Here is a 10,896-nt window from a genome sequence, read left to right as displayed (position 1 = left end):
TGCATATAGAAACTCCTTAGGAGCTTGTCATTTGTCTCCCAACTCTAAGACTGGCTTGTTAACCTGCAACTCGATGCTCTCTGCTTACTAGAGGGGAAGGCTGGGATGAGGCACTTGATACTAGGCTCCTTTATCCTGCGTTCCTTGCTCTGCAGTTACTGATGTTGGTGACCACTTCACCACTGTACACTCACCACAAGCTGCATTCTGACACATACCAGCACACTGTGTCTTTTTATAGGCTAAGAAGGAGTTTTGTTCCTTCTCAGAAACAGAAAGTACAGTATAGCACTCTGCACTCTGTCATTAGAGAAGGGGAGCTAGTATTTACCAAATAACCTACTGTGTGCCAGCACACTAGAGTTCTTGTTTACTCTTCACCGTTATCCTTTGAGGTAGTGTGGCATTTCCATTTTTTTAGTTGAGGAAACAGGCTCAGTGAGACCGTGACCTGCCCATGATCATTTACTAAGGGATGAAATGAGTTTTTACCATGTGTCACCTTAGCGAAAAGCCATTATAATACACTAAATTGTTTTCACTCAAGACTTCTGACATCAGAAGTGTGTGGGTTTCCCATACCATGTAATTTTCCAAGTCTGCAAACACTTGGAAATTGAGTGTCCTCCACACCAGTGCAATTCTGACACTACCCAACTTAGGTCGAAAGTCCACAAATCTAAGGGCCCATTCCCATACCGTCCTTACTTCAAAAGCCAATTGCTAGCATTGAGTTTCCAGGTTGCCCACATTTCTGTTCAGCTTGGCTACAAATCTAGGGTTCCCCTGACAGCCCCCTTCAGGTTCGATAATTGGCTCGAATGGCTCACAGAACTTGGGGGTGGGGGGAAGTTTACTTACAATGTTTTCTTGTATGTGAAGGAGAGACTCAGGAACAGCCACATGGAAGAGATGCATGGGGCAAGGTATGGTGGGGAAAGGAGTGCATGTGGTGCGTTCATGTCCTCCCTAGGTACTGCCACCCTGCCGGCACCTTGATGTGTTCACCAACACAGAAGTAACCCAGACCCTGTGTGTAAGGGTTTTTCTGGAGGTTTCATTACATAAGCATGATCGCTTCAATCACTGGTCGTTGGTGATTAACTCAATCTCTAGCCTCTTTCCCCTTCCTAGAGGTCAATGGTGAGGCCCAGAATTCCTACCCTCTCTTGTGTTTATCTTTCTGGTGACCAGTCCCCATCCTGAAGCTATCTGGGGACCCCAGCCATCTCACTGCATACAAGAGATACTTCAGAGATCTTATTAGTTTTAGTAACTGGGAAAGACGACCAGGTATTTTTTATTATATCACATATACACATAAAAGTTACTTATAGGGTGCCTCCCCGGTGGCACAGTGGGTTGAGCACCTGTGAAGCTGTTCGCAGCCTCTGCAGCATGGGTTCAATTCCCAGATGGCCAGGGAGAAACCCACATGGTGTGGCAGACCTCTCCTGCCTCGCCCGCTGCTCCCCTCAACAATGTCTTCGGTCCATCTGCCTGTTCTTCTCCCCGCTCTCTCTGGTGAATTCTTTCACCCTCCGGCGCCTCTGACCTGTACCCTAGTTCTTGTATAAATAAATAAATCTTTAAAAAAAATTAAAAATTTTTTAAAAAGTTACTTATAGGGCCCTCCCTGGTGGTGCAAGGGGTTTAGTCTCAGCACTATGAAACTTTTGGCAGCCACTGAAACCAGAGTTGGATCCCCAGCCGGGGAGCTACCCACATGTGCAGCAGACCTCTTCTGTCTCATCTGCTGCTCCCCTCAGCAGTGTATTTCTGCCAATCTGCCTGCTCTGCTCCCCACTCTGTCTCTGGTGAATCCTCCTACTCCCTCCCCCCCACAGCTCTGGCCTGCACCCCAGCTCTTGTATGCATAAATCTTTAAAAAAAAGTTACTTATAAAATACATGTATAAAGGAGGCAGATCAACATGGCAGCGAGGAGATGCTGCGAGTAAGATCTCCCATTAAAAAAAAGTTAATAGGAAAAGCGGCAGGTCCCAGTGAGAACTGGGACACGGAAGATAAACGGACGACTCCAGCAAACTACCCGAAGAAGAAAGTTGCCATAAAAGAGGACTAGAAGGGAGGAAGGCGCAGAACCCTGCTCCCCTCCCCCACCCACAAAGTCGGCACTCTCCGTCCCACAGAAAGGAGGAAAAAAACAAACTACGCATCAAGCGGGACTGGGAGTGGAAAGGAACTATTTCAGCCACCACACCCCGTGAACTGGAGCTGTGGAGAACCCTGCAGGATTCGCCGCGGAGGCTCCAGGCGCCATTAGAGAACAACAGAGACTCCCGGAGATCTACAAACAGCCCTGGGTCAGCTGGTAAGCTTGCGTGGAAAAGCTGTGCGCTTGAAAAGCAAACGCGGATCGCGGCTGCCCAGGTCCCAGCGCCTGCGACCTAGGCTTGCGGGGAGATGCGTGGAGGCCCTCACTGACGTGAAAGTCCCTCACTGAGTAATCAGAAACCAGGCGCCCAGGCACGGGAGCGGGGTGCAAAAAGCGCCATTTCTGCGGTCATTGAACTGGGCTACAGCCCGCGTCCTGGACCTGAGGGCTTTGGAACTGAGACCCGGGGCACAAAATTCGGGGCGTGGGTTCTCCACGACGGTGGGGCACAAGGCAGACACAGCACCCCAAAGCCGCTGAGGTTTGCCCTACCATTCACGCTCTGTTCCCTGTCCCACGGGGTGAAAAAAACAGCTCCCCAAGGACAGTAGGCGAGATCTCTGGCGCCACCTAGAGACCAGAAAAAAAGTCACTAACACCCCATAGAACAGGGACCTTTCTTCAGAAAAGACTGCTTGAAAACGGCAGAAGGCTCCCGGAGGAGCTAGTGGCCAGCTAGGAAGTTAGCCCACGCCAGGCCCCTTCTGAACAGCAGTCTGAGCCCACAGGGGGAGCGAGCACCCACGGCCAGGACAGACCGGGCAAGCAGAAGAGTGTGCCTGAGACCAGACGCGCAGGGAGTGCATCCTGCATCGCCATTTTAGAACAGGGACATTTCTTCAGTAAAGACTGCCTGAAACCAGCAGAAAGCTCCCTCAGGAGCCAGAGGTGAGTGGGGAAGTTTGCCCATGCCAGGCCCCTTCTGGCCTGCAGTCCAAGCCCAGAGGGGGAGCGGGAACCCACCGCCGGGGCAGACCAGGCGCACAGGGGAGTGTGTCCCCACATCGGCATTTTAGAACAGGGACCTTCCTTCAGTAAAGACTGCTTGAAACTGACAGATGGCTCCTGGAGGAGCCAGAGGGGAGCAGAGAAGATCACCCAAGATGCCGACCAGTCCCAGAAACACAGTGTCCCAATGCATACGACAAATTAGAAAACAGACAGTAGGGAGTAGAACCACACGCAACCTAACAACTCCTCAGGAAAAAAGCACACCACAAAAGGAAAACCACCCCCCAGATTGCAACGACAGTAACTTGGAAGAACTTCTGAGCCTTCCAGAAAGAGAATTTAAAATTGTCATGATTAAAAAAGTGACAGAATTCATAAAGGAAAACAATGATATGAGAAAAATAATCAACGATCAGAAGAATGATATTGAGTCCCTAAAGGGGGAAGCAAAAGAAACGCAGGAGATCAATGAATTAATGGAAGAACTAAAGAACTCTGGGAAAAGCAATGAAAGCAGAATAGATGAAATGGAAGAACGAATATGTACTCTTGAAGACACAGAAATAAAAAGAACCAAAACAGAAAAGGAAAGAGAAGTACGAAGGAAAAAAACCAAAGAAAGACTTTGGGAACTATCTGACTCCAGGAGGAAAGGAAATATAAGAGTTATAGGAATACCAGAAGGAGAGGAGAGAGATGTAGGAACAGAGAAAACATTCAAAGAGATAACTGAAGAGAACTTCCCAAATGTGAAGGCGCTGAAAATTGATATACAAGAAGCAAGAAGAACACCAAACTGCCACGACGAAAGGAAAAATACAGCAAGACACATAATAGTAGAGCTCCCAAGAAACCAGGACAAGGAAAAAAATAATGAAGGTGACAAGAGGGAAGAAACAGATAACATTCAAAGGAAAACCAATCAGGCTGACATCAGACTTCTCTGAAGAAACACTACGGGCAAGGAGAGAGTGGACGGACATAGTCAACAGACTCCAAGAAAACAGATGCCAACCAAGAATACTCTATCCCGCAAAGCTCTCTTTCCTCTATGAAGAAAGAATAAGGACCTTCCCAGACAAACAGAAACTCCGGAATTTCATTACGACTAAACCCCCACTCCAAAAAATACTACAGGGAATCCTAAAGCCAGAACCTCAGAGGGACGAATAACAATGAAAGAAAGCCAAAAAAAAAGTTATTAAACGAATAAATAAAATCAAAGGAGAGACAAACACAATGGCAAATACAGATGCTAACATATCAATACTAACTCTAAATGTAAATGGACTAAACTCTTCAATAAAAAGACACAGAGTTGCAGGCTGGATTAAGAAACAAAACCCAGAGGGGGGCGGAGCAACATGGCGGCGAGGAGACGCTGCGAGTAAGATCTCCCATTAAAAAAAGTTAATAGGGAGGAAAAGCGGCAGGTCCCAGTGAGAACTGGGACACGGAAGATAAACGGACTACTCCAGCAAACTGCCCGAAGAAGAAAGTTGCCATAAAAGAGGACGAGAAGGGAGGGAAGCGCAGAACCCTGCTCCCCTCCCCCGCCCACAAAGTCGGCACTCTCCGACCGGCAGAGACGAGGGAAACAACAAACCAAAACGGCCAACAAGAAAAACGGACGCAGCAAGTGGGACTGTGAGTGGAAAGGAACTATTGCAGCCACCACACCCCGTGAACGGGAGAGGCGAACCCTGCAGGATCCGCCGCGGTGGTGAGCTTCAGGCGCCATTAAAGAGAGCCACGCCCCCCAGGAGGAGACCAGCACCAGCACACAGCCCCGGCCGCCCGGTAAGGTTGCGTGCGGAAAGCGGCGGGGATCCGGACCGGATCGCAGCTGCCCAGGTCCCCGCGCCTGCGACCTAGGCTTGCGGGGAGACGGCGGAGGCCATCCCTGAGTGAGCAGGAACAAGGCGCCCAGGCAGGGGAGCGGGATTCAAAAGGCGCCATTCCCGCGCCACTGATCTGGGCTACAGCCTGCATCCTGGAACTGAGGGCTTTGGAACTGAGACCCGGGGCACGAAATTAGGGGGAGACTGCGGAGGCCCTCCCTGAGTGAGCAGGAACAAGGCGCCCAGGCAAGGGAGCTGGATTCAAAAGGCGCCATTCCCGCGCCACTGATCTGGGCTACAGCCCGCGTCCTGGAACTGAGGGCTTTGGAACTGAGACCCGGGGCACGAAATTAGGGGGAGACGGCGGAGGCCCTCCCTGAGTGAGCAGGAACAAGGCGCCCAGGCAGGGGAGCGGGATTCAAAAGGCGCCATTCCCGCGCCACTGATCTGGGCTACAGCCCGCGTCCTGGAACTGAGGGCTTTGGAACTGAGACCCGGGGCACGAAATTAGGGGGAGACTGCGGAGGCCCTCCCTGAGTGAGCAGGAACAAGGCGCCCAGGCAAGGGAGCTGGATTCAAAAGGCGCCATTCCCGCGCCACTGATCTGGGCTACAGCCTGCGTCCTGGAACTGAGGGCTTTGGAACTGAGACCCGGGGCACGAAATTAGGGGAAGACTGCGGAGGCCCTCCCTGAGTGAGCAGGAACAAGGCGCCCAGGCAAGGGAGCTGGACTCAAAAGGCGCCATTCCCGCGCCACTGATCTGGGCTACAGCCCGCATCCTGGAACTGAGGGCTTTGGAACTGAGACCCGGGGCACAAAATTAGGGGGAGACGGCGGAGGCCCATCCTGAGTGAGCAGGAACAAGGCGCCCAGGCAGGGGAGCAGGATTCAAAAGGCGCCATTCCCGCCCCACTGATCTGGGCTACAGCCCGCGTCCTGGAACTGAGGGCTTTGGAACAGAGACCCGGGGCACGAAATTAGGGGCGTGGGTTCCCCACGACGGTGGGGCACAAGGCAGACACAGCACCCCAAAGCCGTTGAGGTGTACCCTACCATCCCCGCTCTGCTCCCTGTCCCACGGGGTGGAAAATCAGCTCCCCAAGGGCTCTAGGAGAGATCTCTGGCACCACCTAGCGACTTGAAGCCAGCAGAGGCTCCTGAAGGAGCTAGTGGCCAGCTGGGGAGTTTGCCCACACCGGGCCCCTTCCGAACAAGTAGTCTGAGCCCACAGGGAGAGCGAGCACCCACAGCTGGGGCAGACCAGGTGCGCAGAAGAGTGTGCCTGAGACCAGACACGCAGGGAGTGTGTCCCACATCACCATTTTAGAACAGGGACATTTCTTCAGTAAAGACTACCTGCAGAAGGCTTCCTCAGGAGCCAGAGGTGAGCGGGGGAAGTTCGCCCACGCCAGACCCCCTCTGGCCTGCAGTCCAAGCCCAGAGGGGAGCAGGAACCCACCGCCGGGGCAGAACAGGCGCACAGGGGAGTGTGTCCCTACATCGGCATTTTAGAACAGGGACCTTTCTCCAGTAAAGACTGCTTGAAACTGACAGATGACTCCTGGAAGAACCAGAGGGGAACAGAGAAGCCCACCCAAGATGCCGGCCAGTCCCAACTACACAGTGTCCCAACGCATACGGCAAATTAGAAAACAGACAGTAGGGAAGAGAAGAACCACACGCAACCTAGCAACTCTCCAGAGAAAAAGCACACCACAAAAAGAAAGCCAGCCCCCAGATTGCAAAGACAATAACTTGGAAGAATTTCTGAGCCTTCCAGAAAGAGAATTTAAAATTGCCGTGATTAAAAAACTAACAGAAGTCATAAAGGAAAACAATGATAAGGGAAAAATAATCAACGATCAGAAGAATGCAATTGAGTCCCTAGAGAGGGAAAACAATGGTCAGAAGAAAGAAATTGAGTCCCTAAAGAGGGAAGTAAAAGAAATGCAGGAGATCAAAGAATTAATGGAAGAACTAAAGAATTCTGGGAAAAGCAATGAAAGCAGAATAGATGAAATGGAAGAACGAATAAGTAATCTTGAAGACATAGAAATAAAAAGAACCAAAACAGAAAAGGAAAGAGAAGTACGAAGGAAAAAGAACGAAGAAAGACTTCGGGAACTATCTGACTCCATGAGGAAAGGAAATATAAGAGTTATAGGAATACCAGAAGGAGAGGAGAGAGATGTAGGAACAGAGAAAATATTCAAAGAGATAATTGAAGAGAACTTCCCAAATGTGAAGAAGGAGCTGAAAATTGATATACAAGAAGCAAGAAGAACACCAAACTTCCACGACGAAAGGAAAAATACAGCAAGACACATAATAGTAAAGCTCCCAAGAATCCAGGACAAGGAAAAAATAATGAAGCTGGCAAGAGGGAAGAAACAGATAACATTCAAAGGAAAACCAATCAGGCTGACATCAGACTTCTCCGAAGAAACACTACGGGCAAGGAGAGAGTGGAGGGACATAGTCAACAGACTCCAAGAAAACAGATGCCAACCAAGAATACTCTATCCCGCAAAGCTCTCCTTCCTCTTTGAAGAAAGAATATGGACCTTTCCAGACAAACAGAAACTCCGGAATTTCATTGCAACTAAACCCCCACTCCAAAAAATACTACAAGGAGTCCTAAAGCCAGAACCTCAGAGGGACGAATAACAATGAAAGAAGGCCAAAAAAAAAAGTTATTAAAAGAATAAATAAATAAAATCAAAGGAAAGACAAACACAATGGCAAATACAGATGTTAACATATCAATAATAACTCTGAATGTAAATGGACTAAACTCTTCAATAAAAAGACACAGAGTTGCAGCCTGGATTAAGAAACAAAACCCAACCTTTTGCTGTCTCCAGGAAACACATTTAGCTACAAAAGATAAAAATAGGCTCAAAGTTAAAGGATGGAAAACAATCCTACAAGCAAATGGACCAAAAAAGAAAGCAGGAACAGCTATACTTATATCAGATAAAACAGATTTCAAACTCAAAAAGATAAAAAGAGACCCCAAGGGTCACTACATTATGATCAAGGGGACAATACTTCAAGAAGAAATAACACTCATTAACATATACTCACCAAACGAAGGAGCACCAAAATATATCAGACAACTGTTGTCCTCTCTGAAAACAGACATCAGAGAAAACACATACGTAGTGGGAGACTTCAACACACCACTATCAACAATGGATAGATCAACAAGACAAAAAATAAGTAAAGAAACTAAAGCTCTAAATAAGGACCTAGAGCAATTGGGCTTAACAGACATCTATAGAACACTAAACCCCAAAAAAACGGAGTACACATTTTTCTCAAGCGCACACGGATCATTCTCCAGGATCGATCACATACTGGGGCACAAGACAAACATCAACAGATACACCAAGATTGAAATCATATCAACCATCTTTTCTGACCATGAAGGCATCAAACTAGAAATAAACCATAAAAAGAAGGCAAGGAACTTTCCTACCTCATGGAGATTAAAAACCACACTACTGGAAGACCATTGGACTAATGAGGAGATCAAAGAAGAAATTAAAAAATTTTTTGAATTGAACGACAAGGAGGACACCAATATCCTAAATGTATGGGATGCAGCAAAAGCAGTAATAAGAGGAAAATATATAGCAATAGAAGCTCACATCAAGAAACAAGAAAGAACGCAAAGAAACAACCTAATCTCGAAGCTCAAAGATCTAGAAAAAGAACAACAAAAAAACCCCAAAACCAGTAGAAGAAAAGAAATAATAAAAACCAAAGCAGAAATAAATGAAATTGAAACTAAAAAAACAATCCAAAAGATCAATGAAACCAAGAGCTGGTTCTTCGAAAAATCAATAAAATAGACAAACCCCTAGCCAGGCTCACAAAGGAAAAAAGGGAGAAAGCACAAATAAACAGGATCATCAATGAAAGAGGAGAAATCACAACGGACACAGCAGAAATCAAAAGAATAATCAGTAACTACTATGAACAGTTATATGGAAACAAGTTCAACAATCTAGAGGAGATGGACAAATTCCTACAACTCTACAATCACCCAAAGCTAGATAAAGAAGAAATAGAACACCTAAACAGACCAATTACAATTAGCGAAATTGAAATGGTAATCAAAAACCTCCCCAAAAACAAAAGCCCAGGACCTGATGGATTTACAAATGAATTCTACCAAACATTCAGAGACGAATTAGTGCCTATCCTTCACAAACTCTTCCAAAAAATTGAGAAGGAAGGGATAATACCAAACACGTTTTATGAAGCCAACATTACACTAATACCAAAACCGAACAAGGACAACACAAAAAAGGAAAACTACAGGCCAATCTCCCTAATGAACACTGATGCAAAAATCCTCAATAAAATTTTAGCTATCAGAATCCAACAATGTATCCATAAGATAATTCACCACGACCAAGTTGGATTCATTCCAGGGGCACAAGGATGGTTTAACATCCGAAAATCAATCAACGTTATCCAACACATCAACAAAAAGAAATATAAAAACCATATGATAATATCAATAGATGCTGAGAAAGCTTTCGACAAAGTGCAACACCCATTCATGATAAAAGCCCTTGAAATTCTTGGGATACAAGGAACATACCTCAACATCATAAAGGCCATCTATGACAAGCCAACAGCCAGTATCATTCTCAATGGTGAAAAGCTGAAAGCAATTCCATTAAGATCTGGAACAAGACAAGGATGTCCACTCTCACCATTGCTTTTCAATATAATACTGGAAGTCCTAGCCAGGGCAATAAGACAAGAGAAAGACATCCAAGGAATCCAAATAGGAAAAGAAGAAGTCAAACTATCACTATTTGCAGACGATATGATATTATATATAGAGAACCCCAAAAACTCCACAGAAAAGCTAATTCAACTCATCAATCAGTTCAGTAAAGTGGCAGGATACAAAATCAACACGCAAAAGTCAGTAGCCTTCCTATACACAAACAATAAATCTGAAGAAGAAGAAATCAAAAAGACCATCCCTTTTGTTATTGAAACAAAAAAAATCAAATATTTGGGAATAAATCTAACAAAAGAGGTAAAGGACCTATACAAAGAAAACTATAAAACACTGTTAAAAGAAATAGAAGAAGACACAAAGAAATGGAGAGACATCCCCTGCTCATGGATTGGAAGAATAAACATTATTAAAATGGCCATCCTTCCAAAAGCAATATACAGATTCAATGCTATTCCAATCAAAATTTCAATGTCATTCTTCAAAGAAATAGAACAATTATTGATGAAATTCATATGGAATCACCAAAAACCCCGAATAGCCAAAGCTCTCCTGAAAAAAAAAGAAGGGAATGGAGGCATCAGACTCCCAGACTTCAAACTATACTACAAAGCCATAATCATCAAAACTGCATGGTATTGGAACAAGAACAGACATACAGACCAATGGAATCGAATAGAAAATCCAGAAATAAACCCACAGATTTATGGTCAACTAATCTTTGACAAAGGAGCAAAGAATATGCATTGGAGCAAAGAAAGTTTGTTCAATAAATGGTGCTGGGAAAGCTGGGTCGCTACATGCAAAAGAATGAAGCTTGACCACCACCTCACACCATACACAAAAATCAACTCAAAATGGATTAAAGAACTAGACATAAGACCTGAAACCATAAAATATATAGAAGGAAATATAGGCGAAACACTACGTGATTTGCACATCAAAGACATCTTTACAGACACATCACCCAAAGCAGTGATAGTGAAGGCAAAGATAAACAGCTGGGACTACATCAAATTAAAGAGCTTTTGCACAGCAAAAGAGACAATAACAAAAACAAAGAGAAACCCCACCAACTGGGAGAACATTTTTGCACCCAACACTAATGATAAAGGACTGATCACAAAAATCTGCAAAGAGCTGATGAGACTCAACAACAA

The sequence above is a fragment of the Talpa europaea genome (assembly GCF_964194135.1).
Source record: "Talpa europaea genome assembly, chromosome: X".
Classification (NCBI taxonomy): domain Eukaryota; kingdom Metazoa; phylum Chordata; class Mammalia; order Eulipotyphla; family Talpidae; genus Talpa; species Talpa europaea.
The sequence above is the reverse complement of the archived record's forward strand: the minus strand, read 5'-3'. Positions refer to the sequence as shown.